This window comes from Dermacentor variabilis, chromosome 8 (genome assembly GCF_050947875.1).
Source record: "Dermacentor variabilis isolate Ectoservices chromosome 8, ASM5094787v1, whole genome shotgun sequence".
In the NCBI taxonomy this organism is placed as follows: Eukaryota; Metazoa; Arthropoda; class Arachnida; order Ixodida; family Ixodidae; genus Dermacentor; species Dermacentor variabilis.
Genome location: NC_134575.1, coordinates 97,686,022 through 97,706,005, shown reverse-complemented (window position 1 = coordinate 97,706,005; position 19,984 = coordinate 97,686,022). Strand labels below are relative to the sequence as shown.

Below are 19,984 nucleotides of genomic sequence, written 5' to 3'. Positions count from 1 at the left end.
ACTGCTTCTTCGACGCAGTGCATTTTAGTTAGGCGGTAAAGGATACTAAAAGTGGGAGGGGGCCGCTATCACCCAGCATAGTATGTCCACTCAGGCGACCTGAGAGGCGGCGGTTGCGCGAGTGTATAATCATAGGGTATAATTAAATAACTCTTTTTATGTCCAGTGACAGTGGCCCCTTTCCACTTTTAGTATGCTTCAACGCTGTACATTGCTTAGGCTTCACCGCAGAACATAGGTGTATTGCAAAAAAGGTAATCTTAAAAAGCTCAATTATGCAACGTTTCTTTCGTAGCTTGCTACACCGCAATACAGAGGTGGAAGTAAGCATCGTGCAGTAAAGCATACTAATAGTGGAAAGGGCACATAGGTTTGCTCATTATTTTCAATTGTGATATAATTTGCAAGTGCATCTGTGCTCTTGGTAAGCTTAATTGACAATGCTTTGTACATTACAAATTCATATTGCAGGGAAGCTTACTAAGGCACATTCGTCATTTTGTAACGCATTATTCACCTTCAATGCAGGAGCACAATGCGGATTCATACCTATGCTTCTGGCTGGACTGCACATGCTCTTTGAGAATTGATTCGTTTTTCATAAGTGCACTGGTACTTTACTCTAAACTGGAGGGCTGAAGTTTATACGGACACACAATTTTTTTTTCTTCCAGGCACCTTTTCTATTAGAAGCTTCCATTGCAGTGTTTCGAGCATCTTTGAGCCAGCATATAGTGTATATAAAAATCGGACACCGATTGGGAACATCACCTATGCTCTCTGCAGTAAGCTGTGCACAGGATAAGTTCATGCCTATGTATAGAAAGAAATGTAGCATGACCAGACAAAATAAAAGGGGTGGGCTGCAGCAATACTAGGTGTTAAATGGTGCCTTATCCTTTCCCTTCAGTTTTCTGTTTTGTGCTTTTTATTATGGATCCTCCACAGTAACCACACGAGTGCTGAACTTGAGCTTGTTGGTTTCAGATCTGATGGTTGTTACTAACAGAACAGTGTGATACACGAACAAGGGCTTGGAGACATCCGGTCACCTTGCTTGTCTCATGGTGTCGCTTTGTGAGCACCATGAGCCTCCAGACCAACTCGGAAGAAAGGTTTCTTGCAATCGCTTCTGAACTGTATTGCCACCAAACCAACAGTGCTCTCAATGACAACTTTTGGACAGTAGAATGCTTGCACCCAGCAAAGTCTAAGAAGGAAGCATTCAGGATGTGCCAAGTGGGCCTTTTGAAGCTGGCAGCATTGCTGAAGGGGCTTTGCCTATCCGCCCTCTTTATGGACGCACAAGGATGATTTCTTCTTTCAGAAGGATTGTTTCAGAGGTGTCACGTGGCAACAGTGTTGGGTGTTTAGTAGCAGATAAGCTTGCCTTTGGCCACTGTCAATAATCTGTTTCTTCTCCAGTGCCCCTGTGAAGTGCTTACTTTTTGGACACAATGTGCGCTCCATGCATGCATGCATTTTTAGCTTGTAAAGATCTATATTACCCCTTGCCTCAAGCCGGTCCTTGCTGATGTCAACCAAGAAGGCAGTGGGGAGTATGGCGATGCATACTTACAAAGCACTGCTGATACCAGTGAAACCAGATTAGTGGAGCTGCCGTTTTTTTTGTCCACTCCATCTTCATCAGTTACAATGAGCAGTTCTTTGTCCAAACAGAAGGCATATGTAGTTGGTCATGCATAGCCTGCGCACTAAGATTTGTTGGCGTGTTACAAGAGACGTGCCTGAGAACCTTAGCAGTGCCTATACGCAAAAACCTTCTGATGTGTTGATGACTTCCTTCTCTTTATCACAGTTTGCCTGATGAAGCCAGCAACTTGGTCAATTAGATGTTCAACAGGGTTCCCACTAGTTTTCCCAGCGTCTCCTTTACCAGTGTGCTGCTCATAGATATCCGTTTTCTTGACCTTGCACTGCACTTCAACCATGGCCACACCTGCTGAACCTATAGTATGCGATCAGAAAAGTGCTATACATCACGTTGCTCCAAACTCATGACAAGCTAGAAGGCCTTGAGGAACACCTTCATTAATTTCCGTCCTCATCATACTGCAGGAAGCTTCGCATGACAAGTGCAACAATTAACATCTGCTGGTTTTTCAGTGCTATTCCTGTCCAGCTTGCTGAAAGCTATCCTGAGTGTTTCAAAAGCAAAACTGCTGCCAGACAAGAAGTGCATAAAGCAAGAGTAGCTATAACCATATATGTCGCACAAAATGAAGAAGGCCACCGAGTGTACAGGCGGTTTAATTCATATCCAACAAGCTTGGTTCTCTCTTTGCAAGTGAGTAAACCCAACTTGCCCCAAAAACATGGCCTGTGACGAACTATGTGCCAGATGCTGTGTCCCCTGCAAAGCTGAAGATGTGTACAAGATCCTGACACCCGCAGTGGCTTCCACACTGCGCAAACAGTTTACTATAAGAACGACTGCCTCAACTAGTATGCTAATAACATGAAAACGGGCAGAACTTTGGCTATTCATTGGGCCCCAGTGCAGGTGCAAGCCACTCTTCCGCCAGATGCGTGTTGTTCACAGGAACTGGAGCTATACAAATGCAGATAAAAACAATGATGTTTGAAAGTAGTAGAGTTGAACTATATTCTGCACAAACAGTGCTACTTGCAGTGCTGGTAACTTATAGCTACAATTCATGGCTGCCCCACCATGCAAAGGCACTATTCTTGAATTAACTTCTTTTTATGGAGGCCATATATTGCAAGTACATATCATCCACATTGTGTGCAATATGATTAAATGATGTCAACTGTGATAGCCATTCCTAATCTGAGATACAACAAAAGAACTAATATAGGCAACAAATTGTAATTCAAAAAGACAACCAGTGCACAGGATAAGTGACAGACTTCCTTTTATTGAACAAAAGTCACATGTGTGTCACATGTCAACAGCAGTGGGTAGCAAGCTTGGGTGACAGAGGCAAAACTTAGCGAAATGCTACACTCATACTCAAATGTAAAACGGCCTATGTCACAAAAAACATTATATTTTACTGAATGAAAGGGCAAGACTCCATCCAAGAATGCACTATGGCACCACATAATTGACATGGTGTAAAAGATGTTAACATGCCCTCTCCATAAAAAAAAGAAACACTTAAAACATGCCTTAAAAGGCAATGTGCAGAGTCTGAAAGCAAGGAAAAACAACCCAAAAAAGGTTTCGCTAAGTCTTTCAATGATTAAAATTGTCAAACTGTCTTGTCACTTCTTAATGAATCTTCACAGCGGAAAAGGATGAAAAGAAAGCCCAATAGCAGGGCCACAGAAAATGTCACCAAATAAATAAACCTTGCTTACCAAGGATACTGGTTTAGTTGTCTGACTCTGCAAAATAATTGTGTATGAGCTTTTCTTGTTTAGAACGGTTTAGCAGATAGCGGAAAAAATGGACATGAGAGCACCAGGTGCATGCATAGTCGATGCACGAAGAGCCACTGTTTTCTTACTTTTTTTCTCTACTACTATTCACAAATATGTAAGTGCCTTAACAGCACTGCTAAAATCCTACTGCAAAACACAAGATTGGGCAAGTTGTGGCATAACGAAAATTGGAGTTCCACTCATACTGTGAAAGTGATGCAATAAATGGTGAAATATGCGCAGGAAGCTTGCTTCATTCGGTGTTTGTTGAAGTGAACACTTGCCAGCGCAAGTCAGTAATCTCCTTTAAAGAAGTAAAATAAGTAGGAGTTGTGCCTCCCAGTGTTGAAGTGGAAAGACTAGTTTTCTTCCTCCTCTTTCACATCCAGACTTGGTCTCTGGTCTCCAGAAAAACAACCCTTTAGCTTCTTACTGCTGAATTAATTTGGTTTTCTCAAAGCTATATTTGAGCTACCCATTGCTAGGTCTCGCGCTCTGCCCCATCAACCAGCCCCATCCAGCAAATCTGAGAAGCCAAGCACTAGAAGATTAATAAAGCAGATGCACCCAATCACTGTCATTACATGCAAGAAGAAAAATTAACATAGTACTGCCTTCACAAGTGGGGAAAGTGATGAGTATGAATTTGAAGGCGTGGACGCCAGCTCTATATACAGCACGCAGACATTGAACAGGTGTTAGCCAATCATGGCACCTGTTGGCTAGATCGCACTCTCCAGGATCGGTATTCGCCACGACTGTACCTTCAGCAGAGTGGCTGAAATGTAGAATTGTGGACTGCCAATCTTTTGATTGTATGTTTGAATCCTTGCAGCACAATGAGAACTTTATTTGCAATATTGTAGAAAGAAATTTGGGAATTCCAGTGACAACACCAGTACACATCAGAACCAGGGTAGTTGGCCCATAGCAGCTATTGGTGTAAAAAAGAAGACTGGCATAAGAAGAATTGAGATGTGCACGCTACATGCCTTTGTTCGGTAGTGTTCCACTACTTTGGTGCTACAGTTAATGATCTCGAATGAGTTCAAGGAGCAAGAATTTAGTCCAGAAAAAAATATTGCGCACAACAGCTGTACCTAGTTGTATCATTTGCCTATGCCGCTGTATATAACCCTGTCCACACTGCTAGGAAGGGAAGCGTAGCAGAGGGCGGCAGAAAGTTGGGTGGGCGGATGAGGTTAAGAAATTTGCAGGGACAACATGGCCACAATTAGTACATGACCGGGGTAGTTGGAGAAGTATGGGAGAGGCCTTTGCGCTGCAGTGGGTGTAACCAGACTGATGATGATGATGTCCACACTTACCTAAAGCACATGAGTGGCATCCTAAACAAAATTGAGCTTTTGATATTGCTTTGGAGAAAATTAATCTGTTTCAGCCTAACAGTATGTATACATACTGCGCATACCTGCATTCGGTGTGCCTTATCACCAACTGTTAAGTCACCTTCTTACCTCATCAGCGAATCACTCCTGCAACCAAGTGTGCTGGTCCGGGTTTTACCTGCATTTCTACCTGTGCAGTTGGTAAAAGTCTTTGGCTGTTTACTATAACTTCATATTCAAACATATGGTTGCATTAGAGGCTTTCACACCACTAATGACTGGGCAGGCTTCACGAAAGGCCACCAGTACCTCCTCATTGCAGACTGTGCTCAACATCCTTCTTGGTTGGACTGTGACTAAGAACCAATACATCTTTCCTCCAAAGCGGCTGGCATTGACGATGGTTTGATGCAGAAAGAGGCTATCGTCTCTCCCAGATGCTGGTTCAGCCTCGCGAGGCACATTCCTTCAGTCAATATGCACACTGTCAATGTGAGTGAGACTGATCAAAGGTTGTCTATGGTGTCAGGTTTCTTGCCTGGTTTCGGTAGTGGCATCATGACCAAGTGTTTCCACTCTGTGGGGAATTCCAATATTCCAGATTTCATTGATTACAAGCAATAGTGCTTGCTTCCTTGTTTCGGCAAGATTCCTCAACATCTGAACAATGACTCCATCTTTGCCATGTGCACTCTAAGTGTTGACATGCTCGAGAGCAACAACAGGTTCTGCCATCGTATACAGACGCTTTCCATTCCTTCCTTGGCAAGTGGTCATTAAGGTGCGTACAACTCAGGCGACGGTCAGTCACTGTGAGGTGGTCGGGGAAAACATCTGCCGCTTGTTCCTCAAGTTTCTCAGATGTGCACTGAAAATCGAGCAGCATGTTTTCAATAGTATTACAGTATTTGGTGCATCCTGTTATAGCCAAGAATGTGTTACAGCTTACTGAGGCCTATATGTTTAAATGACGCGCCCAGTAAGCTCTAGTTAGCATGTCGCTCTTTGCAGTGTGTAAAGGATGCGTGTTGCTAGCGATTCTTCAACACCTTCACATTCTGCACACTCAAGTGCATCACGGAAATGGTCCCAGCCTGAAACCCCGATTTTTATATGTGGCACATTTTCACCCCTACATCAAGTATTATATCACATAATGGTCGCTTCCTCTTGGGGCAGAGTCGCATTGACACTCTGGATGAAGGCCCTAGTTGCCCATGCTAGGTAAGTGTACTGCCCTTCTGGTTTGAATGGAGGGTATACCAGTTGGGATAGTTGGTGTCATTTGTTAATTCGAAGTCTGTGGTGTCTGCTTTGTCAAGGTGGCATCCTCTTAGCCGTATGTCTTTGCATCCCCAGTGTGGGTGATGTGCATTGAGCTCACCTCGACTGAGTATTACGTGCTTGTGAAAGCGAATTTGAAGCTGTCAAAGCCAAGTGAAGTCGCCTTGGCTGTGGTGCCTGGTTTTGGGACAGAGGTAGACCAATGCCAAAACAGCTTTTAGCCTGCAGCACACCACCGCAACTTTCTGATGAGACATATGTTTATTCAAGCAGTTTCTTCCTTGCCCTAATTCAATAATAGCCAATTTTAGCAGCTGCAAATCAAGCTGACTTCAGAAGACTGCTGATTTTTTAGCCACTTCTAGTAGATTATTGCATGGTTAATTTTCTAATTGGGCATGACATGCTTCGTGCTTAAAAAATGAACTGTTTAAAGAATTATTGGAGTAATATTAGGACAGGCAACTCTGACTGAATCATCACTGCTTTTGTTGCAAAATGTGGCAATGAGCTAGGCAGATGCTGTCACGAAACCATAGGTTGTACAAGTACAGAAGAAACAAAATTGGAGTTCTGAAATTTAAAGCCATATTTTTACAGCCTCTCTTTATACTGCTGACATTAGAGAGCTTTAGATTAGTGGACGCAAGCAGCGTGTGTAAACAAGCACCATGTTTGGGTATTTCTGGCACCCATGTGGTTTGCATAACCAAGCAGCACACGAGTCGCTTGCGTCCTCTTATGCAGTACTATTATTTTCATTGTAAAACAACCAATATCAAAGTAAGTCTGATCAGCCTGCATCAATATGCTAGAAATTTTTAAGCACTTAAGGTGTGTTGGTTGAATGTTTAAAGCACTTCACCACACCCTTGGTCACTAGACTTGAACTTTCCAGTATTACTTGCTAATCAACTCTTGAGGTGTTTACGTTGCTTTTCTGTGCCGTAAGATTTGTTTGGCAGTCCTAATAGAATTGTTAAAGTGAAGGTGTGAGCTGTTGTATTGGCCATGTCATTCTATAACTGTTAGATCTGACACTGTCAAAGCACTTGGCAACATTAATCAGCTTCACCTCACTATATATATGTATTGCGGTAGGACCATTCAGCACGTGAAAATAAAAAATACCGGCAAATAGAGAGTTCAAGAGCACCTGAGATTATAGTAAAGCGGGCGGGGCAGTATGTTCAGGGTAACAAATGTGTTGCGGTGAAGTTATTGCAGACGTATATACACATTCATTCGTCCCAACTTTGCACCGAACCCTGCGTCCCGTTGCTAAAACTAAGAGCGCGAAAAACGGGCACAAATGCAGCTGATGATTACAGGGCACAGTATTCGGCTCCACCTCACTGTGCTTATCGCGCCCTTAGTAGGAATACTATTAAACATCTGCTCTGCATTTCGTGGAATTCTGGAAGATCATGTGACATTACTAAAGCTCCGTTATGTTCACAGCACTACGCGATAATTGTCGTAAAGCCCACGATAAAAGTAAATCACATGAAGTGACGGATAGTGCACTAGCGCTGAACACGTTTGAAAACATGCGCTGCCCTATTTCAAGGACGCGTGAACAGTTGTGAGCAAACACCACCTTAAGCATTATATTACTTACGTAAGTCGTGGCGAAACACACGTGCAATACCTCCGCCTACGAGTCCCGTCAAGTAAATGTGCATGTGCGATGTGATGACGCTGCCGAAAAGGGGCGAACACGACGACGCTGCTGCACAGCGCCGGTTCGCAAATTGCATTGCCGAGGCGCTACGCCACTTGAATATTTCAATCGTCAGCACCAATGAATTCTTCAGAAATACGGATCTCACACCACCAGAGTTCACCGAGACTTAAAGCCGACATGCCACACCACTACTACTGCGCGACTTTTAGCCAACAAATACTGAACCCACTGCGGAGACACACGACCAGCGGTCGGCGTGGGCCGGAGATTCAACGCACGCCACGGCATCGCTGTTCGCAGAACTTCGCTGCCGAGGCGCTAGGCCACTTCGTCATTTCAATTGTCAAGGAAGCACGGGTCACACAACGCAGATTCTGTACTGCCAGAGCTCACCGAGGCGAAAGCCGCACTGTCGCATCACCACTACTCGCGGCTTTCCCGCTAAGTACCTACAACGCTACAACCAACACACAAGCAACGCAAGCACAATCACATAAGCAACGTTGAACAACGCGCGGTCCGCGCGAGCCGGTGAACGATCACGCCGAGAACGAACACGCCGCGGCGTCGCTCGGCGCAACCATCATGCCTTCTCAAAAGTCCCTAAACGATCCTGTCCCTAGGCACCTAGGATCAGGTCACGTGAGGGACTTTTGTACGACAATTAGACGCACGCCGCTAGGGTGACCCTAGCCTCGCGGATCGAGCTCAGTGCATACCCCCTATTGGCCTCGAGCACCACCACTGGAAAAGCTGGCGCCACCGTCGGCGTGACGTGCTAGGAGGGATCACGTGGACATAGCGGCCGCGTCGGCTGCTTCGGGAGCGCCGAAGCGAGCTGAAAACAAGTTTGAATTCCCTCGTACGCTGCGGTCCTCATTTAGTGGCGAAATTTTCTCGCTTCGAGTGTCTCCTTTACAACGCTTGAAAGCACTACAATAGGTAGTGGCTGCCTTTGAAGGCGCGCAACATGGTAGGCTACGGCTCGGTGCCGCAGGGCCGGACGCACGTAACGGAGGCCGGTGTCAGCCTTATTCACACGTAGCCGCAGGACAAGAAGCTGCGTGAAGCTTGGCTCGCGAAACATAAAACCGGCAAACAGTCATCGGCTAGAACTCGTGTATGCAGCAAGCACAGACGCGAGGAAGATTTCTGCTACGGCGCCCGGTCTGCGATGTTCTGAAAACGCGCACTGAGACGCTCGCCCGAGTCTGCTGCACGACTAATGTTATGACGGTTTGGTTTATCAACTTGTCGATGCTACAGATACTGGCAAGTTCAGTGGAGTGGAAAGGCAGCGGTAAGAAGCACATTTTAAAAAAGTATGGCATATGGTCTTGTTTGTGTTATGAATTAATGCACTGGATTACAAAAAAGGAGCAGCGGGAAATTGCACGCTGAGAACACCGATAAACATACAGTGCGACGCAACTCGAAAAATAATATTGAAAAGTCAATGAATTTAGAAGAAAAAAAAAAGATTGAAACGTCGTGACAGCACATCATAGTCCCTGTAGGCGTCGAAGTCTCTACAATAAAGTTATTTTTGAACAGCTCTGATAGCTGCCACGCAACAATGGTTGCTTGTATACTATCAAATGCTCATATTCTGCGGCCTAAAGCTCATGGCACGGCGCGAGAACGCGCGCGCGGAGAAAGCGAAACAGTACGCAGACAAGCTTACATGCAGACGCGCAGTCGGTCGCTGCGAATCTGCGCGATCGCTGCATTGAGGCTTCTTTCTATTACGCTCCATTTAGTTATACAAACACTATAAGAACATATTCCACATAGTTTGCTCACAGCGTTTACCTACCTATCATGCAAGAAGCCGGTTCGGGAGACTCCATCGCGGCGACCGCGCGCAGTGGCGTTCACTGTACGTATTCGGTAAAGAGATAGCGTCTGTAAACGATTGTGTGCTTTCAGTTTGCCCAAGATTATTATTTAGACAGTAAACAACTTCTCTCGTTTCGAAAGTACTTACCGGGAGAGCTCGCGCGTGGTGTTTTCAGTGAGTGCTGACAGCAAAACCTATGAGGAGCGCGCCGCGTGATCCCTCATACTACGCCAGCGAGGCGCTTCCGATAGATGGCGACTCCGTAACTCCTCGCCGCCAATAGGATTGCAGTTGTCACTTGCGCTCGTTGTTTACATTTCTTGCACCGCTCCTCCTCTTCTAGTTTCACTATTCAAGCGCAAAGCATTCGCAAATATCTGTTTTATTTTGTAAATTTGTGAATTTATTCATTTACCGCCAATACAAGCGCATTGTGCCTGTCGAAGTGGCAACGCGAGCGCTGAACAGATCACAGAAGCAGACGACAGCGAACAGGTTATAGCTAGCGCAATGCCTTCTTTACTAGATGCCTGCCGCGTCGCTAGTCTTCCTATTGGACATAGAGTTGAGCGGAGGTTCCCGTAGTTCAGGGTAGTCGCGGAGAGACGGCGCTCGCAGCCGACCCACTTCCTGTTGCGGAGGAAGTGACGATTACTAGGCTGGCGCGCGCTCGACCAATGGCTTGACCAGAGACTGTGGGTCCTGTGCCTCCGGGATCGCATCAGACGCCGCTAAAATCTCGGAGGCATGGCTACGTGATTTAGGTTTGCAGCGGCCACCGCAGCCAGCGCTCGCAGCCGACCCGGGTTAACCCGGGTGGGGAAGAGTAAAGAGGAAAGGGGCAGGAATCAGCTTCTCGGCTCACGCGGCAGGCATCTAGTAAAGGAGGCATTGGCTAGCGCTACTCTGCTCGTACGTTCTGTCCCTAGCGGCAAAAGGGCGTGCTGGAGCAGGCGTGCTGGAGCAGGGAGATCTGTGTAAGTCTGGAGATCGGTAGGTCGTGCGACCCACTACCCGTTGTCACTACACGATGTCATGCTGTGTTTACGCATGTGGTGAGCGGGCACAAACCAGGCCCCGCACACTCTCAAGTTCAACAAATGGCCACAGAGGGCGAAAAATCAATCGAGGCGCGTTTCAGCGTAAGCGCGCAAGTGGAGCTACTGTAATTTGGTCGAATACTTTAGTTTGTGCTTTCTCTGCTAGGGGCGCTGAACATGCTGAATGTTTTACTTTACACAAACCATTGACATAAACAATCGAGGTGTCTAAGGATGCTTTTTTACCTCAGGCAAATAGGCAGTTGATTTTTTTTTAAATTTGATTGTTGAAGCTGCTTTTTAGTCATAGCGTCAAGGTTTTTGTACTTGATTAACCACCGACAGCCGACAGCCTATTGGTATCGATGTGTTTTCCTGGCCGTTGGCGTTCGAATACTACGGCGGTAAAACATTTTCGAAAGCATGCTGGTTTCGTCTGCGAGTCACTACATAGACTTGCTGTAAAGAGGTCTACTCTTGGCAAAAAATAGTGCCTCATTTTGTTTAGGCGTTGATTATCATAATGAATGCGGCGGAGGTTGAGGGAGTACGCTTGAAGGTACGTTTTTATGCCGTTGATCTCCATAACACCGTAAGTACGCAAACCGATGTCACAGAACACTCGATGCATCATTGTGTGTTCTCCGTCATCGCTTGTTTGCTGTACGCCTACTAATTCTTCATTTCTTCTTCAAGTGTTGTATTCTCCTTTTGTCCTTCTTCTCTTGTGCTTCACTTAAAGTATGTCGTTCCGTCAGCTGTAATGTGCATTTGCAAAACCAATACCTTTGATAAGACGCAGTGGTTATCATAATTTCACTTCACATGTATTAAGCTGGCACATATGGTTCAGATACAGATACCTGTATGCGGACTTGCACGACGTTGATGCGGAGATTAGGATAATTATGACACCCGTAAGGAAGAGGCAGCTGACGGCCGTAAGCTGTTGCGTTCTTTCCGCCAAACTACCCGGCCTGGTAGTGCTGTAAAGATGCTGTATAAAAGTGACACGCGGTGACAGGGAAATTATTATACTTAGCAGCCGACCATACGTTTTGTAGCTTAGGTCTTCTTTCTTGTGCGTTTGTGCTACCCTTATTAATGAGCCATTTCTTGACTATGTTCTTGACTATGTAACCGCGTTTGTCTGGATGCGTAGACGTGTGCTTTTTGTTGTACTTGTAAACTGCAAATAAAATATTTTCAGGCTTACTCAATCTTTGGTGTCGTGAGCGTTTATTCCAGTCGAGGCCATCGTGCCACCTGGAAACCGCATTCTGTCAGTAGCCCTACATGAAATGCAACAGCTGGGGCGCGGCGGCACAACTCGGGGTAACGGCGGCGTAATAAACGAAAAACCGCTCGGGATGCCCTTAAAAGTCAGTTGAGGGTGTGCCTTAACTCGATATGACTCAGTGCTACATGTATTCTGCTGCGCCTCGATCGTGCTCCCGCCACTTTGGTTGCTGTGTGGCAAACGTACCGCCTACATACATATGTAGGTGTTACGTTTGCCACACAGCAACTAAACACGCGGGAGCACGATCAAGGCGCAGCAGCCAGAAACCCAGTAAAGCCACAGAACACCTGGTTAACTGTTCAAAACCCCGTTTCCGTTTCCTGTTGTACAGCGCCACCCGTGGTCGCATACTTTAGTTCACGACGCCACCGCTACGCTTATTTCCGTAGCACTGTGGAAGGTACAGTTTCCCTTCTCTAAGTTTGTATAGGTGTTCTGTGCACAAACTTCCCTGCTGCTGTCGCTCACGGCAACCTCCAAAGGTAAACGAGTGCACGAATCAGCTCAATACCTACGTCCGTTGCTTTTTTTGTTCATGTTGTAGCGGCACACTTGTACACACAAAGAAGAAAAGGAGCGGGTGAAGAGGACTTTGTTTTTGCTGTAGCGGCCTCGCTCCATCCAGTGCTTTAGTGCCGAGCCTTCTAAATAGACGTCTCCCGCATTGTAACAATATGTCGTGCGCGCAACTTTGCATCAATGGTCGACATTGTCATAACACAAATACGGTATATTACACAGGTAGTCTGTCTGCCTTAATTTTGTCTGCTGTATTTAGGACATCTATTACGAGCTACCCGGACGAACGCTACACATTCGAGAGTTTACAGCTAAAAGAACATTTTTCCTTGTTGCGCGAGGAGCACATTCTTCTTTATTTTGTTTTCACTTTGCGACAGTTACGCGGTGAAGTGCTCAAGGCACATATCCCTGGATGGTTGTACCGTCATTTGTCTAATTTGTTTTACTGTGCTACTGCTGTCGTTACAGCTTCTGCTCATCTTAGTTGTGCCCGTCAAAATATAGCACATCTCTGCACCGTTGACAACAATTAGCTGCAAGTGCTGATTGCTGCTGGTTGGCTCAGTCCAGAATCGGGTATGTACATCCATTTGCGCAAGGAATTCTGAGGCTTCTAATACTTGAGCTGCTCCAGTAAAGGAAGACTGAATTAAATGTCGTTTGAGTGATGCGTGACACCCTATCACTGTTGTGCTATACAGGTGGCAAGGCATATTCAGATGTGGACCAGTAAGGCCGACCAGGTATCTGTTGGAAGTTCCCACAATGCATTAAATGCGAATATAAAATTGTCTAGGCCAGTACTCTTATAGTTCTGTGCCTGATGCCATCACAAAAGAAATGTTTGAAGAATCCAGAAAATTTGTGTAGAGCCGTCCCGAGACAATGAATCATACAGGTATAATTATGTTGCGAACTGTGACTGAACGTCCACAGCTGTGAGTAATTTCCTTGTGGGAATACTGTTGCTTTTCGACGTCTTTTGTGTCAGTTGCACTATGACTTGCCAGTTGCATCCTCAGTGTCTGACTCATTGTCATAAGACTGTGTCTATCTGTACAATGCAGTTGCTGCGCCACAAGCGATGTCAGTGAGTGGTGGTGAAAGTGTTAGAATAGATTAGGTCTCCTACATAGGAAATGCCAGTCGCCTGAAACAATCGCTTAGGTTGTTTCAGCATCAGAAATAGCTCTGCAAGCCTGCAGGTATGCTTAGATGTCTCGGTGTTTGTCTGAGTTGTGATCAGCAACTGTTCGTATATTGCTCTTACGGTGGTATATTATTTAAACTTTGCCACTTGCTCTGGGGTTTATGTGTAGCAGTGTGATGTACTCTGCATTTCATTATGACATGGACGTGTGGCTGCGATGAAATCTTTTGAAGGGAATTTCTTTGGCTCTTTCGACCATTTTCGTTCTTGGAGGTCTGTAATTGTTGGTGGTCGGACTCTGCTAGGAAAACATTCGTTCGCTTTTCCTTGTTCTCTCATTTGCTTGTTCTTTTGTTTGTTCACCCTTTCATTCCTTTAGGCTATTCATTTACATTGACAGTTATCATCTATGGTCCCTGCACATTTTCTTCACACAAGTTCATGCTCTAATTTGCCAGCAATCTTACTAACAAGGGTTTAGGGCTTGCACTCTTGCTTGCTAACATTGCACACCTTTGATAAAGTTTGGTCACACCTCCATTACTACAGGAACCCATTTCTTGAGTTGTACGTCACTGTTCATGACTTACAAGAGGGTTGAGTGTTGTCATTCCCTCTCATGGCCAGATGTGTTAAACATAAATATAATTATGGGGCTGTATGTGTCAACACTACAATCAGATTATGAAGCATGCCATAGTGGCAGACTACGGATTTTGACACCTTTGTGTTCTTTAAAGGGTCGCTGAAACAGTTCAGGACCCGCTGTGGTTGCTTAGTGGCTATGGTGTTGGGCTGCTGCACATGGAGGTCATGGGATTGAATCCTGGCTACATTTTGATGGGATCAAAATTTGAGAATTCCCATGTTTTAGGTGCATGTTGAAGAACCCCAGGTGTTCTCCCACTACAGTGTGCCTTGTAATCAAATGGCAGTGTTGGCTTGTAAAAACACAGTTTAATTTTTTTTGAATGGTTCAAACAGTTTTTGTAGACACACAGGGTACAGTAAACGTTCGTACCACAATTTGTGTGAAGCATCTCATATTAAGAGAGCTACAGACAATTGCGAGTTACCCTCCTCCATAGCCATACATTTTCTCCTAAACTCATTTGCCGAGTGATCGGGCTTTAGCTCCACGTTCACTGGCTTTGCCTCATGATGGGACGTCGTGTTGTCTACTTCTGGTTGTCTTGGAGCCAGTGTGCGAAACCTCTACAACCTCTCTACCAGCCGCCTGGCAGTCGGTTCCAAACGCGAGCTATCGAAGCAGTGTACGTTGTGAGCATTCTGTAGCAGCACCAAGTGTGTCCGATATTCTGGTAACCACGGGTGAGCTGGATGCTTCGATGGGTGGGTGGAGTCCTAAACTAAAGCCCCTCCCCATACTACTATTGCTGTAATGGAGTTTTAGCCTAGACGTATGTGAGCGGCCTGATCGGTCTACATGGTCCGAGCACCTGGTGGTGCAGAGCTTAACCAGCGAAACGAAGAGCTAATATTGCTGTAACCAAGCCTAAAAATTTTTAAACATTTAGAAAAACATGTTCATGGCTAAGTTCCTATCAAAAATTTACACCGGCAGGAAAATACAATGCACTTGGTTACTGCTATATTAGTTCTGTGGTTGAGCACTCTGCTACCAAGTGGCTGCACCATGCAGGGCGTTCACATTTGTGCTTCCACTCGTCCAATAAAACGCCCAGGCCCAGTCCGCTTGTGCTTGGGTTTACTTGAAATGTCGCACATACGAGACACTGTTGTGGTATAGGGTAATCCTTCAGCGTGACGTGATGGCCGCAAATGCACAGATGCTGGTGCCGATGGTGCTGGTGCAGCCACTTCGCTCACATGTTTGCCTTGCCGAGGAGCATGATATTGCAGCTTGACATGTTGCCAATTGCTACGTTTGCAGCCCACAATGCAAGGGTGAACTGTATTGCTCGCGAAATTACAGATTCAGAGCAACACCGACCGCGCAGCTCATGTCATAATGGAGCATGTTGTAACACAAGCAGACAACATTTATTGTATGCCGGAAGTGCTTAAGTGTAGCGATAAATTGTCCTTGTGCATTCTCTTTCTGGTACTTCTTTTTTCATAGAAACAAATTAACTTACGTTTCAACTATTACAAACCACATTTGTTCACCGTAAAGTTGGGAAAAGTATCGATAATGCGCCCTGAGCAGTGAATCGGACAGCTCGCCCTAGTGGCACCATGTGGTCACCTCAAGTCACTTGATCAGGGGAGGCTGAAAACTCAAGAGGAGTGGCGTGCTGCGATTGGTAGTGAAGTACAATCACGCTCAGAATGAGCTACAACACATAAGCGCATGGCAAAGTGTCGTGTGTTGAACATATTTAAAAGGTTATAGTAAATTACACACTTTTTGTCACCCAATTATCACGAGTGCCAACTCTAACAACTCAGCACATTTCTACAAAATCGTGAAAATTGTTTCAGAGTCACTTTAACGAGCACTTATATCTAAAGGCAGAAGCGTTTTTGCATTTCACTCTGGTCGAAATGCAGCTGCTGCAGTCGGGATTGAACCTGCGACCTTGACCGTAGCCGCAAAGCTACCGCCATGAGCACAGAAGGGTCGATTTCACATGCTGCTGCTTCTGTTTTGTCGCCTAGACCCTATGGTGACGTAATGAAGCTTGGCGTGTACGCACCCCGCACCATTTGTCCACTTGGCAAATGTGCATGGTGTTTATATTTCCGAAATAGCAGAAATTTAAAGTATTGTACCTTTAGCTTGCGAGCAAGGGCTGTCGTTTTTGCTTTTCTTTTGTCACTTTTTCCCTCTCCCGCCTTCCTCTCCCCCCTCTGTATGGAAACTGGGAGTGAAGAGGGGCAAGACTGTTATTCACTTGTTTCCCAACTGCATAGGTTCTACCCATCCTCTGCATTCTGTCTATCTCCCCTCGGGACTCGCGCGTTAATAGAAGAGTAAAAACCGCTGCAGTTTCTGCAATGATTTTGGGGGGGGGGGGGGGGAGCTCACGGATAACTAAAGCTGTCAGGAGGCTTATCTGGTGATGACCCAGAGGGTGTTGTGCAAATGCGGCACAATGTAAAACTTGAAACGAACCTCTTGCGTCACCTTTCCTCTCTACGTCGCTCCTGCCATGTACATGCACACTTTCAGCCACTGCTCGAAGTGGCTTGTAAGGCAGTAAAAAGTAAGGCAGTAAAAAATTCGAAGGAACATGCAAAGAAAGCTTAGCTTTAAGAATCCATATATAGCGACATGTTATTATCATAGCACGTTAGACGCAACCATCAGTTATGTCTTCTGGATGGTGTTTTCAGACTGTGCTTGACATTTGCATTGCTAAGTTCCCTTTAAACGAACAGTGTTTAGACAGGGTGGAAAGGTTGCCTTATTAGACTCCGAATTTGCCACCATTTCCGCGCAGTGCATCTCACAAAGCCACGGAGAGCATCGCAGCTTGGTGCAAGAGGCGCCAGCTGCATTGCATCTGCATCACTCACAGTGGCACTTCATATGGATCCGGAGAGAGAACGAGAGAGTGAAAGAAAAAGGGCTAAAAGTGAAAGTGAAGCTGTGCCTTGGCACTCCCCTTTCTGCCATTTCTCTCTCTCTCTTTGAGCGCGGAAACAATGTGGAAAATTTGCCGTAGAAGCAGCCCAAAGCAGCAGACAGCCCAGTTTGTAAAAGATAGTGCTGACAGAGCACAACACCATGTTGCTTGAGACGAAGCTGCAAATTTGGAAGACTGGAAGAAGTATGAGCTCGCATTCAATGATATTGTTACAAGGGAAAATGCACACGAGAAGCTATATGCAAGTATATTTACAAAATGAATATGCTGCACTTCACCAAAAGGCAACAGCCTGAGCTAGCCTTTAATCATCGTCTTGACACCGCTGGCTTCTTTTGCATCGTAACTGCTACCCTACTACCACCACAGTACTATCATAGTACTACCATAGCACTACCCTCGTCAGTAAAAGCGCCAACGCAGCACAACTAAAGGCTTGGCTAGAAGCATTGTAGTAGGCCTTGAGCCTACTGACATTCACAACATCACTGGATGACCTAGTAGAGGGTGACGTTGAGCTGACGGGAGCAATTGCGTAGATCACTGGTGTCACCTGGTGAAGCATGCGGCAGGACCTTGTCTAAATCAGGAAAGGAGCTTCTCTGAAAGTCCAGCATGACGAGAGGGTGACCACAGGAACGTGTGCACACCAAGTAAAAACTGTGCGTTACGGTGGCAGGCATTGTACAGTTGCTGCTGAGTGGCTTGCGATGCCGTCAGTCGAGCACGGGCAAGTTGGCCAAGGCGATGGCACTGCGCATGCTCGCCTGTCGAGGAGGTTCAGAAAGAAATGCAGTATCCAGGGGCAAGGTTGGTACAATACATAAATAGAGAAATTGTGGCAGCGTCATGCCGAGAAGAATTATAGGCAAATGTAATGTAAGAAAGGGCAACGTCCCAGGCATAGCAGGCCTTCAGAACGTACATGGACAGCATATCTGTGAGGGTACGGTTCAACCACTCCGTCAGTCTATTGGTTTAAGGATGGTGTGCGGTGGTCAGCTTGTGTTGTGTGGAGCAGGAACGCACAATGTCGGTGATAACTTTCGACATAAAGTTATGACCACTATCAGTAAAAATCTATTGCTGGCACTGTGGAGTAAGATAATGTTATGCAAGAAAAAGTGCAACGTCAGTGGCCGAACTGGTCAGGAGAGCCCGTGTGATTGGCGCCTCCCTTAGCACGTGGCGTAATCAGTTTCAACGGCTACCCATTTGTTTCTAGTGGATGACGCAGTAAAAGGGCTGAGGAGCTCTAATCCAACATGGAAGAATTGTTCTGCAGGGACGGTGATCAGCACGTAGCGCCTGAGGCTCTTTCTGGTGCTGGCAGAAATCGCAGGCAGCAGCGTGTTATCGGATGGAGCGAGTGAGACCGGACCAATAAAAGCGGCGGCGGATGGGGTTGTACCTGAGAGATACCCCAAGGTGTCCTGCAGTAGATTCATCATAGAACTCAAAGAGCAGAGTGTGTTGCAGAAGTTTGGGCATCACAAGAAGATAATCAGACCCGCCATGGGAGAAGTTCCTTCATTCGAGAATGCCAACCTGGAGGACATATCGGCCAAGAGAGGCATTGTTAGGTGAAGCGTGCAGATGCTCAGCGAGTGTTCGAAGTGATGGGTCTCAGTACTGCTTATCGGCGTTGTTAGGGAAAGCAGACACAGAGAAAATGCCATTGGCGGTGCTACAGACAGTGTCGTCAGGCTCGTTGACCGGGTAACGAGACAGGCAATCAGTGTTCTTGTGGAGACAGCCAGATTTCTAAATGACAGAATACGAATATCCTTGTCAGCGTCACGTCCAGTGAGGAAGTCGACCTGTAGGGTCTTTCTGTGAGCACAACCAGCAATGTCCGTGCTGGTGTGTGATGACTGAAAAGGGTCGGCCATATAATTATAGGCGTAGCTTTGCAACTGCCCAAACTAATGCCAGATACTCGAGCTCAATGATGGAATGGTTATGCTTGAAGGTTGGGAGGTGTCTGCTGGCATAAGTGGTAATATGGTCGTTGCTTTGCTGGCGTTGTGCCAGTACTGCACTGATTCCGTGGCTGCTGGCATAGGTATGGACTTAGGTAGGTGCAGAATGATCACGCCTTTCCCTGCGAGTTCTCGACAATGACCCTGTCATCAATCAGTGGTCTCTTTGTGACGCTCAGGAGAGGGTGACATTGTTATCTTGAAATGAGCTGTCATTTCTGGGTGCTCGAAAAGCTGAAGATCTGGAGCGTGACTGCCTGTTCTATGACTCAGGCAACGCCGATTGAGCGTCCTTGAGTGAACGATGAGACGTGATCAGCACCCATGATAGCCACATGTCTGCCGGTGAAGCATCTTTTTTCTGAGGGATTGTCAGGCACAACACCCCTGCCACCAGACAGCACATCAGGACGTTGAGTTGTTCGATGCAGCTCAGCTGGCTTGATGCTTGCATTCCTCAAAGCCATTGGGATGCAGGTTCCGAGAATTAAGATCTTCTGGCCAAAGGCATCTTAATAGGTGGGCTATGACTTGACTGTATAGATGCACAATGACAAGCTCCACAGAGCGACCTTTGTCAGCCCTGCACAATGCCGCAAGTGCCACATGCAGGCCACTCATCGCCAAACTGTACAAATTGAAATAACCTGACAGCCCCCTATTTGAAGGGAAACCCTGAAACACAAGGTTCACATTAATCTGGACAAGCACCAGCACTCTTTTAACAATGTCTCCGTGCAAATAGACACAGAGTTTATGTAAGGAAGCTAAGTAATCATGAATTAGAGCTTCCACAGATCAGGAAGGCGAAGGGAGAACTGGCTTTAATTGATATCTGTAACAC

General features: G+C 46.1%; 1 protein-coding gene and 1 long non-coding RNA gene across 8 annotated transcripts in view; one reads left to right on the top strand and one right to left on the bottom strand.

The window, feature by feature from the left end:
- LOC142590437 (uncharacterized) overlaps window positions 1–19,984 on the top strand; it is a 162,148-nt gene that overhangs the window by 93,775 nt on the left and 48,389 nt on the right. For 3 of the 7 annotated variants that reach the window (XR_012830127.1, XR_012830123.1, XR_012830121.1), the window contains exons 1-2: window positions 12,498–12,652; window positions 12,902–13,009. The exons of 1 other annotated variant lie outside the window; for it this stretch is intronic. The gene's annotated coding sequence lies outside the window, so the exon portion shown is untranslated. Of the gene's footprint in view, window positions 1–12,181; window positions 12,394–12,497; window positions 12,653–12,901; window positions 13,010–19,984 lie in introns of those variants that run through there. 3 more of the 7 variants (XR_012830125.1, XR_012830122.1, XR_012830128.1) reach the window with 3 other exon arrangements.
- On the bottom strand, window positions 2,875–7,716 carry LOC142590430 (uncharacterized). The gene is made up of 2 exons (XR_012830099.1): window positions 7,663–7,716; window positions 2,875–4,186 (listed from the first exon to the last, which is right to left on the bottom strand). It is a non-coding gene; the product is annotated as an uncharacterized LOC142590430 (long non-coding RNA).